The following is a 14464-nucleotide window of genomic DNA, read 5'->3' as shown; positions in this document are numbered from 1 at the left end:
CTAAACACTATAAGTAACTCAAAGATAGATATTTGCTGGAATTCTGCTCAGAGAATTGGAAGTTACAGCTTTTTGTGTGTAAAGGACCGACTTTTTTCGCCCTTGAGCTTTTAAGTGTTACGCAATGAATGGAAAAAATGTAACAAATATGTACCGTTTAATAGAGTGAACATGGACACAAATGGGAAAAATTGTTGTGATTCACAAATCAGGCAATCTAGACATTTTTTTTTTCTCCATTCAGGACCAATTTATCCCTTGATTTATTGTGTAAAAGCAAATATAAATTGAATTTACTTTATGTTGCTTGAATAAATTCAAAAAATAGTTATTTGGAGCATAAAAAAATTCGTCAAACTTCATACCATGACAAGTGTTGTTTGGCATCACTTAAAACAGTAATGTAACAGTAAAATCTAAATTTTATTTGAGTTTTTTGCCCCTAGAATTTGTGATATTTTTTTACTTCCGCCAGACAACCAGTTTCTACCAAACCAACGATTCCCCGAGTCATTCTCAATCTCGCCGCAAAACACAAGTCCTTCCGTGCAAAATTCCGAAACTGTGTGCTCATTCCTTTTTTTCTTCTTACGAGTACAAAATTTCGAAAAGTTAAACGACTCATATTTATATATATTTTATATGAATCCGAGCAAGGCCGGGTAAAACAAGCTAGTTACTAACAATTTGAACTCGTAGCTTGTGGCTCAGCAATACAATCAGATAAAAATGGGTTTTCAACATTTTCAATCCATTTTAACTTTTCTTCTATTCAGTTTTCTTTGATTCTATTATGTCTTATTTTCATTGATACATCAATTTGAAAAGATAAAATAACGCGATATTTGAATGGAATTTTGATGTTTTTCAAAGTACCTTTGGTAATCGGACGATTTTGGTAATAGAACGCACCCTCTGGTCCCAAAAACGTCATTTTAACGAGTGTGTACTGTATTTGCAAATTTGATTGTTTGAAATGTGTTCGCTCATAATCATAATCATGCCCAGCCAGAATGTATTCGGTTGAAAAATTTCACCATCAGATGCAATGTTCAAATGTTCCTGGAAACCAAAGGTTTAATTTAAAACCTCGCAAAAAAATTGGTCTATGTATCATAAAACTACGTCAAATTATTCAAATTATTCAACCGTGTTGTCATTACTTGTTTTACTATATGATTTACTATTTTTTAAAGAGCTCAAGAGCTAATCTAGGATTGACTAATTCGATAATCATCATAGTTCAAAATTATAGGATTTGATCGTTAAATGGAAATTACATCGTGATAATATTTGCAACTGCCATATCACTAGATCATCATGTTGAAAATTTACCCGAGAGCAAACACCTGATGTGCATTTCCCTCGATTATGGTGCGACGAGAAAAAAAAAGATGGCCCGTCAAAGTTTAAGCCGTGATGAGCTTACTTGGAGAAATTTTAATACATTGACTCAGGTGTGAGGTCCGCTAAAGCGAGCGTACAGGTACGTACATATAGCATCGTATTTCGAAGTCCGAATCTTTTGACAACATTCCATGGAATCCAGAAAGCAAGGTTTCCACTGTAATATTGGTGGATACGATACGGGTGCGAGCCCAACCCGTACGAACCCACTCTCGATCAAGAAAATTCATTCATTGAACCAACACTTGAAAAGACTTCAACTCCCAGAGCCAAAAAAAAATCAGACGACGAACCTGCTAAGGCCATCAGCAAGCAGCCAACCTTTTATTTCGTATTCCTTCATCATCTCAATAATCTCAACGATACTTAAACATACACCAAGGCGAAGCCCAGCGAAGAATGTTACCTGTCTTACGAAGACTATGATCAGTACGAGCCAGGCGGTTGAATGTGAAAGGTGTGTCTTGAGCTAATTCAGCTTATTACTCCGTACTTTCTCGAGTTGTGTTAAGTTGTTTGACTCCATTGAGGTTTTTATTTGCTTGTAACTAACCGACAACCTGCTGTTAAGGGATATTGTGATTTTTAGTGATAGTGCAGCTCGAATGTAGAAGAAATCCCGAAAAAGGAATTCTAATTTTTACACCTAGAGGGATAGTGGCGAAAACTGAATACGTTGGCATTTTTCTTTCCTCTGTTTCTTGATCTTGGCATACATTCTTTTCAATGTATTTATGCGCGTTTCGGATGTATCAGTGAAAACGGGCTTGCTGGTGTGAATACGTGGAAACTAATTCAGTGAATAACAGGAATTTCTTTAAACTCGGAATTTTTACGGGCTACATTTTAAAAATTACATGCCTTTGGAGGCCAGTGTCACTTATTACATCCAGGGTACGATTGAGAAAATTTAAATTTTACCTATCGGATGCATCATCCCGTACATTCAAGATCTAGAAAGTGCGCTGCCGTGATGCTGTGCAATGTGCTACGAATGGGTGTGAAAAGTGAAAAGTAACGGTGGCCTAATAGCATGTCTTCAGTACTCGACTTTAAAATAAGAAAATCATTCATCAAATTACTTCTCGCTTCTCGCTAGAAACTAAAGAGGATAATTTCATAGTTGATTAATCAATGGCTTATTTCAATTTTATAGTTGGATCTTATACTTAAAAAAATGAAATAACCATAGGAGTGTTCACCTGAAAGTTTTTCCAGATTACTCAGTATCAATAAGCAGTAAGTATTTATCTATCAGTCATTTATCTATTTTTCAAACTGTAATTGAAAAGTGCTTACTACTAACGTTCAACCGGACAAAATAAAAAGTCGCTTTTCCTATGGAGGAAAAATTTCTTAACAACAACATAAGGCGATCGATGTATGTTTCATTAGGGGACGTATAGCGGATCGCAACACTGTTTCCAGAAACAGGTTTAGTAGGAATTTCTTCGGCTAGCCCGACTTCGGCACTGATGACCAGTTGTAAATGTGCACCACTAGCAGCAGCAGCAGCAGCATCAGTCGCGTACAATATTTATGCATGTTGCACTACACAAAAATGCAGGTTATGAGTGCCAAAACACGTCGAGCCAGTTTTCCAAAGGGACGATGAGGAGGAAAAAACTGTGAAAACAGGCTCAACTCAACGCGTTTGCTTATATTCGGCGGCGGGTTCGCTGTTGGAATCCCGCTCAAGTCTAACGACTGACTGCTGCACTCTTTCGATCAGAGCAGATAATCTTTTGAATGGGGCCGACTAATTCTGAGACCATGAGTTCGCTTTTGTCTGTTTCGTCACCTGACCGTTTGACGCAGGTGACTCAGTGTTTCACTTTGCTCTACATCCGCGGTCTGTGGCATGTTTTGAATATTTGTAAGAACGGAAAACCAAACGTTAATCCGAGAACAAATTAGAATCCGAAAAAAATGAACGCCTGCTTGAAATGTTACTATAATCTACATGTGCTTCTGGAAAGAAAATTCAGTAGATTCAATGAGAAAAATCTGATTCAACAACTAAAATTGGTTTTGCATTAAAAATCAAAAATTCTGCACAAAATTGATTTTATACTTTTTGGAAGATGCATGTACTCTAATTTCAAGTAAATCACACGACATGTTCAATCTTCTTTGAATGTATACGGCTTGTTACTTTTTTCAGACCCATCCAGTTAGAAAATATTCTACGACTCCTAATTATGGATTCATCAAATGTTTAGTGTTGCATTATGTATTAGTTTTTTTTTTTTTCATGGATGTTCCAAGAAAGCTCAGTCAAAAAACTTCCTAATGAAATTTAGGGTTTTAATGTTGACACTCCTCGCTGAAAATCGCTATACATATCTCACTTCTCAGTTGTTATATATGTATCTAAGTATAATATTGGCAATTTTTCAACAATTTAAATAGAATTGCATTTGAATTAGCCAAAGCTGTTTCAATTACTTCAAATATTGAACATTTATTTGTAGACATCTCAAATACAAAAATCTTGTTTGGAAACTGTGTCAAAGTTGACGAAATCACAGAAAAATCTTCAATTTCACTGACTTTTAACGAATTTTCATCACAGAATCTGTGTCACAGAACAGAAAGTTTTGGAAATTTTCACAGATTTCACAGAATTTTTCAAATACTGAAAGTATTTTCAAATAATGATAATTTACGTCAAAATAAAGTTTAGAATTCTAACTTTGAATTCAAATTTGTTGTTTCTTTATCTGCAAACATTTTCAATAAAACTCAATTCCATGCATTTTTTTTAATAAAACCCAGGGTTTTTTAAAAAAAACTTGAAAAACGAACTCAAGTACTACTTTACATTTGTAAATTTCAGCTGATGTATGAGTTCAAACTGGCATTGGGTAAAAATTATTAACTTTAAAAATAAACTAAAAATAACTTTATCTTGATTGTGAAACTCATTTACCAGCTGAATCTTAATCTCAATAAATATCAATTCTGAATCCGAATTTTGAACCTCAATTCAAACTTGGAAGTTCGGATTTGATTCCGAATTTCAATACGATTTCTTAAATGTACAAAATAATATTTATGAATTAAGCGTCCAAGAACCAAGAATTGAAATTTGTTTCAGAGCTCTCAATCGTGAATCTATAATTTTTATCCTGATATTTAGGGTTTCAATCTGAATCCATTATTTCAATTATTTATTTTCAATCCGACTTGTGAATTAGAATTAAAATATGAATTTCTGATGACAAATCTGATTCTAAGTTCCAATTACAGACAGCTATTTTGAAGCTTTGAATTTTCTGAATTCTTCGTAAGAATAAAGTTTAAGAACTTCAAATCTGAATATGAAACAAAAACTCAGGATGGTGTCTTTTTTTCATATGCGGAAAATTAATGAGAAAATGCTAATGAATTTCTAACTTACTTAATGATCCAGTCGATTCTCCGGCGCGTAGGGCCGTGGTAAAAGACCTCCACTGTTGACGATCCGGAGCCACCGTCTTCACTTGGTCCCAGTTGAGGTTATCGTCGACAGCTCGGATTTCCGCTCTCCTTCGATGTCCTTCTGGATTTCATTCAAGCGCCTCTCTGAAAAATTCGTTTTCATCTTTTAGCAGCGTGTGTCCAATCCATCTCAACGAATCTCGATTTCTAGCGCCTTCTGATGCCACCGGCGATGTAGTTCCACGTTTGAGATCCAATTGCCAGGCCACCAAGCGCGGATGATATTCCGCAGGCAGCCATTCACGAATGAAAATTTAATTTAGAAAATCATAAATTAAATTTCAAATTAAATGCAAAACAAAATTTGAACAACGATTTCAAAACAGCTTTTAATTTATATTTTCTAATGACGATCCTAACCAAAAATCAAGAATCCTAATCTGGATACGGAATCCTAAATATGATAAAAGATACACGATTTTTATTTTGATAGTTTGGAACTAGAACCTCTGAAATAAGTTTCAACTCATTTAGAATTTAAAATTATGAGTTTCAAGGTTTTGGAATCAGTTCGGAGTTTCTGAGTCAAGATTATTTCTCATGATCAATCATTAAAATTTCATTATAAATTTGGAATTTTCGTGTGGAGTAGTTTTTGGAGGATCCTCATGGGAGGTGGAGGTGGGGAATTTAAATCCACCCCCTCTCCCCACGTCTTCAGAATTATTGTTTTGATGCCAATTAGCACAAAAAGCTTAAAACATCAATAACAGTATTTTTTTTTGTTTGGACTCAATTGAATTTTTCAACGTTTTCTTTCAAAAACAAAAGATGGAAAATGTTCCTGCGTACATTTATTTATTTATTTATTTATTTATTGCCATTATGTAACGTAAGATACAATCTTATAACTTGTTACAATGTGTTATACTGATGTGTTTTCCTAGCTAAATTTTTATTCGTTCGTTTCTTAAAGATTATGTCGTTCTTAATCTGCAAGTCCTGCCAATAAACCCCTCTTGAACTCTGACCTAGATCTAATAGATTTTACATGGAAAGAAATAACGTTCCAGTTAACGATACCTCTTACGAAAAACGAGTTACTATAGTAAACAGAACTGTGTCGGGGAATAACGAAACATCCTGTACGAGAACTACGTAGCGGTACAAGGAGAGATCTTAGATACTCCGGTTTGCCTGAGGAAAGAATCCTATGAATAACAGTAACGGATCTGTAGGCATAAAATCTCTCGAAGCGACATCCTAATAAATCTTTTTGAAGATGTGAGACGTGTGAGAATCTTGTAAGATTAAAAACATATCTGACGCAAGAATTCAGCGCAGTGCGAAGTCGTCTCATAGATCTCTCCGAAGCGTTTTGATAAAGAAAATCACCGTAGATGAATAAAGGATAAATAAACGACTTAAATAGGCGGAGTTTCGTTGAGGTATCCAAATGTTTAGTTGTCAAGTAGAGCTTTTTCAAAGATCCATATATTTTACCACATTGGGAGATTATTTGGCGGTCCCAAGAGAAACTTTTTTCAAAAATAACACCAAGGTTTTCAGCGTGGTCTACAAACGAAATTTCTTGTCCATCATAATAAAGTTTAGGAGGTAGGACAGATGGAGTTAACTTGTTGATGAATAGTGCTTTTGTTTTTGCTGGATTAATAGGCAGAAGGTTATCAACAGCCCACTCGTGGATTTTGGAAAGATCATGGTTCATTTGAGCACCTTATTGCTGTAAGGAAGAACAACCATCAGTACTTGCGTATATCTGAACATCATCAGCAAAAAGATGCACTGAGCAAAACTTCAGAACCAAAGGAAGACCGTTTATGAATAGCGAGAACAGAATAGGGCCCAAAATAGAACCTTGAGGAACCCCCGAATCAATTTCTGAGAATTCCGAAAAAAACACCATTGAAATAAACGGATTGCGTGCGCCCTTGAAGGTACGAGAAAATCAATTCAGCCGCATGTTTGGAAAAATTGTAATTATGTACTAGTTTTTGTACAAGTTTGTTGTGCGCTACCCTATCGAAAGCTTTCGAGAAGTCCATTAACAGAAGTAATGCGCTTCCTCTTTTATCCAAGGTAAGGGCTATATCATTGTGCACTTTCATTAACGCTGTTTCAGTGCTATGATTAGGTCTGAAACCGGACTTGAACTCACTGAGAAAGTTATGTTCACCAATATGATCATATATTTGTTGTTTAATAAGCTTTTCAAATACTTTAGATAATGAGCTCAAAATGCTGATTGGTCTAAAATTGGTAATATCTGATACGTTTGATTTTTTTGGAATAGGTATAACTTTCACCCGTTTCCACAAAACGGGAAACTTCGAAGTTAAAATAATGGTGTTGAAGAGATGAGTTAATAATGGTAATGAAGAGTGCAGCAGAATTTTTATAAGTTTTATCGGAATACAATCTATGCCCACAGCATCGGATTTGATTTGAGATACAGAATTGACAACTTCATATTCTTTCACAATCCTAAAACGGAACCCTCTAGAGTTCTCAGGTAGTCGCAGAGCTGCGTTGTTATTAATGGTAAAATTCGAAGTGAAAAAAGAATTGATTTCAGTTGCAGTGGAACTGAAATTTGTAGAAGAGCGTATTAGATAAACCAATTCTTTTCAAAATACTCCAGAATTTTCTGGCAGGAACACTCAAATTTATAGAACGCGCTTCTTGATTAAGTGTGGCATCCGAATCAATGAGGTCACTTTGTTTCTTAAAACTTTATAACGGTTTCGATCGGCTAAACTCCGAGAACGCTTCCATGTTTTGTATGCCAGATCCCTATTAATCATTGCAACTTGTATGTCCTTATTGAACCAGCTATGATTACGGAACCTTTTGTATTTTAAGGGAAAGAATAGATCGTGTATTTCTGTTAGGAAATTATTCAGTAATTCCACTAACATATCGGAATCATTTATGCTAAAAAATGAATCCCAGTGCAAATTGGAGGTCACTTGCGTTATAATGCTTGTAGTCGCGATACCAGTAGCCCATTTGCTCTTCATTTTTTTCAAAGTTAAGAGATGCAAAAATCATGTCGTGATGTGAAACACCTGGATTTGAAATTTGGCTAAAACGATTAATTTTATCAGGTGTATCAGTGAGAATCAGATCCAATTGCGAACAACCATTATTGTGAAAAAAAGTTGGTTCTGAGTTTATGCAATGAAATGAAAAACTTGAAATTGTATCTTTAAAACAATCTATTCTACGCGATTTTCTCATAATGTCTGTATTAAAGTCTCCTATAAGAAAACTATTGTTGCAAGTTAAGGAATACTGCTGTACATGATATTGCAATGTTTCAGAGCAGTCAACATCCGGAGGATTATAGTAATTTGTTTGCTCCCAAGTGTAGTTTAGTTAAGATAAATTCAGTTGGATAACCATGAGATAAGCCGTTGCTATTATTAGATTTTTTAATTATTTCAATACGAAGAGATTTTTTAATATAGATGCATATTCCACCACCATTCCTATTACTATCATTACGAATTATATTAAAGCCATCAATAGCTATCATCAGGTATCAGGTATCAGAAAAGGGGTAGGCTTGATAGCGGCACGTTATCCAAACAAACGGGAAAATTGTGCCTAGCCTTTTTTTTTACAGATTTCATCATATACCTGAGAAACCTGAAAACCATAAAAGGATTAGAAAATAAATAAATATTTAGGGCATAAAGCCGATCCACGTAGGGATTTTGATGCATTGAAGCTTATAACCACATTGGGTGAAAAATGACAGATTGTTATTTTAGTTTAAATTCTTAGAATTAGATACGCTTATAACAGGATAGGCGAGAGTACATAAAAGCTTTCTAGCAAACGAAAAACAGGCATGTATGAGCTAAAAAGATTCACACATTATTGATTCACAACTACAAAATTCAGGAGATTTGAGTTTACAATGATTAGAAAATGTTCTAACCAGGATGCTACAATGAGGGCAAACAAACGATTCTATAATGGCAAAGTTGGCATTTAGCCTATCCACACAGGGATTTTTAAGCAATGAAGCTTTTTTTTCCAATCATTATATTGGAAATAAGAACTTTTTTTTAACTTTCTTGGTTAAATTCTGACATACATTGAAAAAATGAAGTCGGGCAAAACAGGGAATGTACACACTAAGTGGAAGGTAAATATAGGTACAATAGTACCTCTGAATCATAGCTTAACCATACAGGAGATTCAGAGCACAAAGTCTTGATTTTATATATATTTATTTAAATGACCAGTCAGCGCTCTGGTTAGACGACTACAATGAGCTTCTGTGACGCCAAATTTGAAACAAGCGATATTAACACTGCACGAAGCTGTAGCAGTGGATTCCAGCACCAGGATTGACGTATGATACGAAATATCAGAGTACGATATTAAAGGAGCTTTGACTCTTCTTAACACTATAACCATTCTAAAGCTAAGGGAACATGTGTCAATACAAGAGAAGTGACATATATTAGGTGAAACAGATATGACTGTCGACATGCGATACAAGTTTTGATCAAAATTTTGATTTAAGAAAGAATATTGAAGCCTTTTGGCAACCTAAAAAAAAATATATTTTTTATTTTTTGAAATTTTTTTTTTTCCACGGAAACGATATTTGTACGGCTTCAATGATTGAATAACCATGTCGCAATTTTAACAATTAAATATCTTTATATGAACGGACATTTACCTCCACAAAATTCTGTTACCGATCCAAAGATAGAAGATAATGAATACTTGTCCATTATAAGGAGGTTAATATTAACAGATAGCCAAAAGCAATGGGACCGTAAGCGAAGCGTTTGCGATTCACATTTGAACACTTGTGAAGAGATTTTATTGAACGGAGTTACTAGGAGAGCAAAGAGATTAGTTAAATGAAAAATCATATTCCAAATTGGTAAAACGAGAAAATATGGAAGAATACAGCTTGTGCAAATGCATGTACTACATATGCACTATTGGCATACCCTTCTCGAGAGAAAATACGTACAAAGGTTAAAAAATACAAGCAAGAATTTAAAACTGATTCAGATTCAAAACATTTTCTTCCAATGTTTGAACTTGAAAAACTTCTGAACTCTGCATGCAATAATTGACCTTGACCTATTTTCTCCCCCGCCCAGATACAGCCTCATTGATTTCCAATAAACAGGAATATGAGATAAACGTATCTGGGAAGTACTGGATAAGTCGCCTCGTACGACATGGACCAGTATCCCAGTGGCAGTATTCTTTAGGCCGCTGCCACACAGCACAGCCGTTGCTATTATTAGATTTTTTAATTATTTCAATACGAAGAGATTTTTTAATATAGATGCATATTCCACCACCATTCCTATTACTATCATTACGAATTATATTAAAGCCATCAATAGCTATCATTGTGTCACTAACAACATCACTCAACCATGTTTCAGTCATAAAAATAATGTCGACCTTACTTTGAGTAAATATGTTTTTTAGCTCGAGGAATTTGCTTAATCGCCGGGCGCATAAGCTTTGAACATTCATGTGGCATATGTTAAGTTTATCACTCAAAAGGACGCTTTGTAAAACTGTTCTGGTAACAGAGAAGTTCGTGGAGGCATCATCCCTCAAAACGTTATCCATCAAAAAGAATAAAAATTTCTAAGTCTGAGTTCAAAAAGGATTCAAGAGCAGACCCTACATTTAGAACGACAAAAATCAGCAAACTACTTAATCTAATCACTATATTTTTTGGCAATTTCATTCGGCTACTATCAATTTCAAAACAGCTTTTAATTTATATTTTCTAATGACGATCCTAACCAAAAATCAAGAATCCTAATCTGGATACGGAATCCTAAATATGATAAAAGATACACGATTTTTATTTTGATAGTTTGGAACTAGAACCTCTGAAATAAGTTTCAACTCATTTAGAATTTAAAATTATGAGTTTCAAGGTTTTGGAATCAGTTCGGAGTTTCTGAGTCAAGATTATTTCTCATGATCAATCATTAAAATTTCATTATGAATTTGGAATTTTCGTGTGGAGAACCATTCGGTAATAACATCCCTGTAAAGGAAATATATGCTCCATTTCAAATATCCAGCTATCTTTCTTCATCCGGCTGAATGTACTGCTCCGTTGTTATGGTTGCCTTTTTTCGCTTTTGATGAATTCGTATTTTCAGATCATCTCCAGTTGAATGTCTCCGCGTCATATTTCATGGATCACCAGTGCGGTTTCTCGGGTCGGAATTTGGGTCTAAACCGGCTGTTAGGACCACGGATACAGATGCTCTTAGAGCAAGTTCACTGGTGTTGGGAAAAAGTGGTACAAATTTTGACATTTTGAAAATTTCACCATGCAAAAATGTTTTCAAGATCTTGGGGCGTTGTATTTTTTTGCAACACTGTTTCTATTTCAGCCGTATGTGATGGAAATATTGCTATTTTTGCATCACAGCATGCGAAAATACAACACGTGTTGTAAAAAAAACTAGAAGGCCACAGATCTTGAAAATGTTTTTGCATGGCAAAATTTTCAAAATGTGCCGTTAGTGTCAAAATTTCTACCACTTTTTCCCAACACCAGTGAACTTGCTCTTAGGTAATTTTGCAAAAATTTCATGTTGATCAAAGTTACCGGTGATCAAGGTACATAAAATTTTCTGACTTTTCTAGAAATGAGAAGTTCAACGATACCTCATTTTTGAATTTTTAATAGAGTTATCAGAGTCACTCAACAAATAAAGAACAATTAGTCGGTTAGGGTCATTTAAGACCCGGATTTATAATTTGGTTGTAGAACAAAGCTGTACTGAACCGATTCTCATAAATTATACCGTTTTTAAATCGCCCAAACGTCTGCTATCGGCTGGGTTGTGATGTTTGTGGTTTGTGGGAAACACACCTCAAAGTCAAAGTGTCCTCAAACATGGGTGTTCAGCCTAGTTATTTCAAGTGATGCCAGTAGAGCAGGGTGATGTGGGACTACTTTAACTAGCGGTGCAGGAGCGAGTTCGATGAACGTTAAACGAGATCCATCCATTTTAAAGTGATGAAAAAAGATCTTCAAGTAACATTGTGTGATTTTTTTCAAACAAAGTTCAATAATTAAAAAATAAATTTTTATTTGCAGCATAGTTGTTTTGCTCCATGACGCTATTGAGCTATAGGTATAGCTGAAAAATCAAATCGACCCCAGAGATCAGGTCTCCTTATTCTCCCCTACCTATGACCTTTTTCAAACATTTGTTTAATAAATGATTTCTTCTGATCTTGAGGCATTCGTCTCTAATCCAAAAAAGGACAGTAAGAAAATTGAAATTTAGAATACGCTGTTCGGAATTTGGACGTTGGATTTTATTTCTAATATATAATGAAACAAATTGTCACTATCAATGAAGCTTAGCCTCTTTACCCTAGGCTTAGTAAAGCAGAAAGAACAACTTAAATTGCGATGTTTTTACAAACTATTCCTAACAAACAAAAAACTAGACATTAACCCATAAATTAATTAAAACCTGCATTCAGCAGAAATGAAGAAAACCAAGCCATACCAACAGGTAAGTAGGCGAGAACGCCTACTTTGATTGAAGCTGCTCAGGTTTAACAGAGACTGTGTTGATAGACTTTAACAACAAGAGATGCTAGTTGAGCTTATTTTAATCATGATTCCATCCATTCATTTATTTTTGTTGTATCTCTGTAAAACAGTCAATTGAAAATAAAGATAATTTAAATAATTGATCTACATATTCAATGCTTTAAAAGCTAGTTTTGGGAATGATAATTAAAATTACTTCTTTTGAACGGGAGTATACTTCAAGAAAATTAGTATTAAAAAAAAATTCTTGATCCATTCAATAGTGATTTTGAGTTTTGACACGAATTTTCTTCATTAAATCACAGCTTTGATGGAAAAATGGACGTAAATGAACTCAAACCCCTATTTGACGATATCTGTTGAAAACCCTGAAAAAATGCGGATTTTCGAAAAGCTAACAAAACAGCATTCTTCCAAAACCCAGCACCTTTCTTTTTAAATCTTGAATTACAATTTAAAAAATCTAATAATCCTCAAATTACCAAAATAACTCTAGAGTTTATTTTGATTAAGTCGTAAGAGCCACCCGACAGAAAATCGCTGTTGAAGTTTTGAAACACATTTTCAAATCTTGTATTTCAAATAGGACTCAGAATTGTCTGAAATATTGGTATGCGATACAGTAATAGACGAGAAGGGAGGGATACAGGCTTAAATTTAGATGTCCGGGTAAACAAGTACTTATGACCTTTTGCATTACGTTCTAGGCGCAAACGTCGTTTCACAAATTGATTAGTTTAATCCTAAACATGACTTATTTTGTCCTAACGTTCGCTAATTTCTGCTAACTCGCTTCAAGTACTAAATTCCTCACATGGTATGATCCCTCTGTGGTATGACCCAGTTATTGGCATGTAATTTGAGGAAATTATTTCAGTGGTAATTTGTAAGCATCTCAAAAAAAAGAAATAAAGAAAGAAGACTTACGTTTAAATTGCTGGAGCGTTGACTGCAGGTAATATGTGCACTACAGAATCTGAAGTTCTTATGTTAACGATCGGACGAAATTTATCGGGCTGAAAATTGAATTTGGACTTAAACGTTTATGGCACTCACCCAGCAACAAGTTGAAGGAATTTAATTCACTACGATAGTCGAAACAACTCTGTTAAACGATTTCCGTTCATATAAATAAACTTTTCAGCATTTGGCAATGCATTTCCTGCCAAAATGCAAAACGTCACAAAACCAACCCGAGAAACTGTTGTTTTGTGTCCTTTTGCATTCACGGCAATCCAGTGCTGCGCAAAACGTCGTTAAAACCAAATTGCGCACGAAAACGAGAAATTTATTATACGTCTTATATTCATTTTTAAATTGCGACCCAGCGATGGGTCTTGACTCAAACATTCAGTCAGCGAAACTTTTTTTTGTAGAGAAATGAATCCAACTTAGATGAAATTTAAGGGGTTAGATAACAGAAAATCGATGTTGAAAAACATGCGAAAAAAATTCGCCTTGTCTCCCGGTGAGACTTGAACCCACATCTTGCGCCTCTCCGGGGCCCATGTATTAACATTCTACTACAGGAGACCAACCTGGCGTATGAATATTATACTGGTTGAGTGTCGATGTCTATCGGAATGAAGGGAATAGTTCTCCCATGTGATCATAATCATTTTTCTTGGTCTATTTCTATTCCCATCATTTCATCTTACGGTAGTTGGAATCAAGTTTGGACATTTTTAAGCACGGCAAGATTTGCATTGCCTTCTCATATCCTGCACGGGTTGTCAGTTATGATGAGAAATGATGCGTTTGCCGTATTTGGATATCCAGCCAATTTCGGTGTTTGGCACCGCCTTATTTCTATTTTTAAATTGCGACCCAGCGATGGGTCTTATATTCAAATCATGTTTTAAAATTGTTTTTTTTTTATTAAATGAAACCAAATTTTTACCTAACGTATACATAAACAAACTCGTTCGTATTCCATACTGGGAAGGGTCAATTTATACAACTATGATAAAACGTATCATCAAAGTTAAGGGATGAATCATCCGCGAGGATGAAAATCCCGGAAAA

General features: G+C 34.9%; 1 protein-coding gene across 3 annotated transcripts in view; it reads left to right on the top strand.

The window, feature by feature from the left end:
• Positions 1–1811: 1811 nt before the first annotated feature.
• Positions 1812–14464, top strand: part of LOC129744035 (uncharacterized) — a 40521-nt gene continuing 27868 nt past the window's right edge. The window contains exons 1-2 of one of the 3 annotated variants that reach the window (XM_055736358.1): positions 1812–1864; positions 2564–2646. The gene's annotated coding sequence lies outside the window, so the exon portion shown is untranslated. Of the gene's footprint in view, positions 1865–2338; positions 2647–14464 lie in introns of those variants that run through there. The other 2 variants (XM_055736359.1, XM_055736357.1) reach the window with 2 other exon arrangements.

This window comes from Uranotaenia lowii, chromosome 2 (assembly GCF_029784155.1).
Source record: "Uranotaenia lowii strain MFRU-FL chromosome 2, ASM2978415v1, whole genome shotgun sequence".
Lineage (NCBI taxonomy): Eukaryota > Metazoa > Arthropoda > Insecta > Diptera > Culicidae > Uranotaenia > Uranotaenia lowii.
The sequence above is the reverse complement of the archived record's forward strand: the minus strand, read 5'-3'. Positions and strand labels throughout refer to the sequence as shown.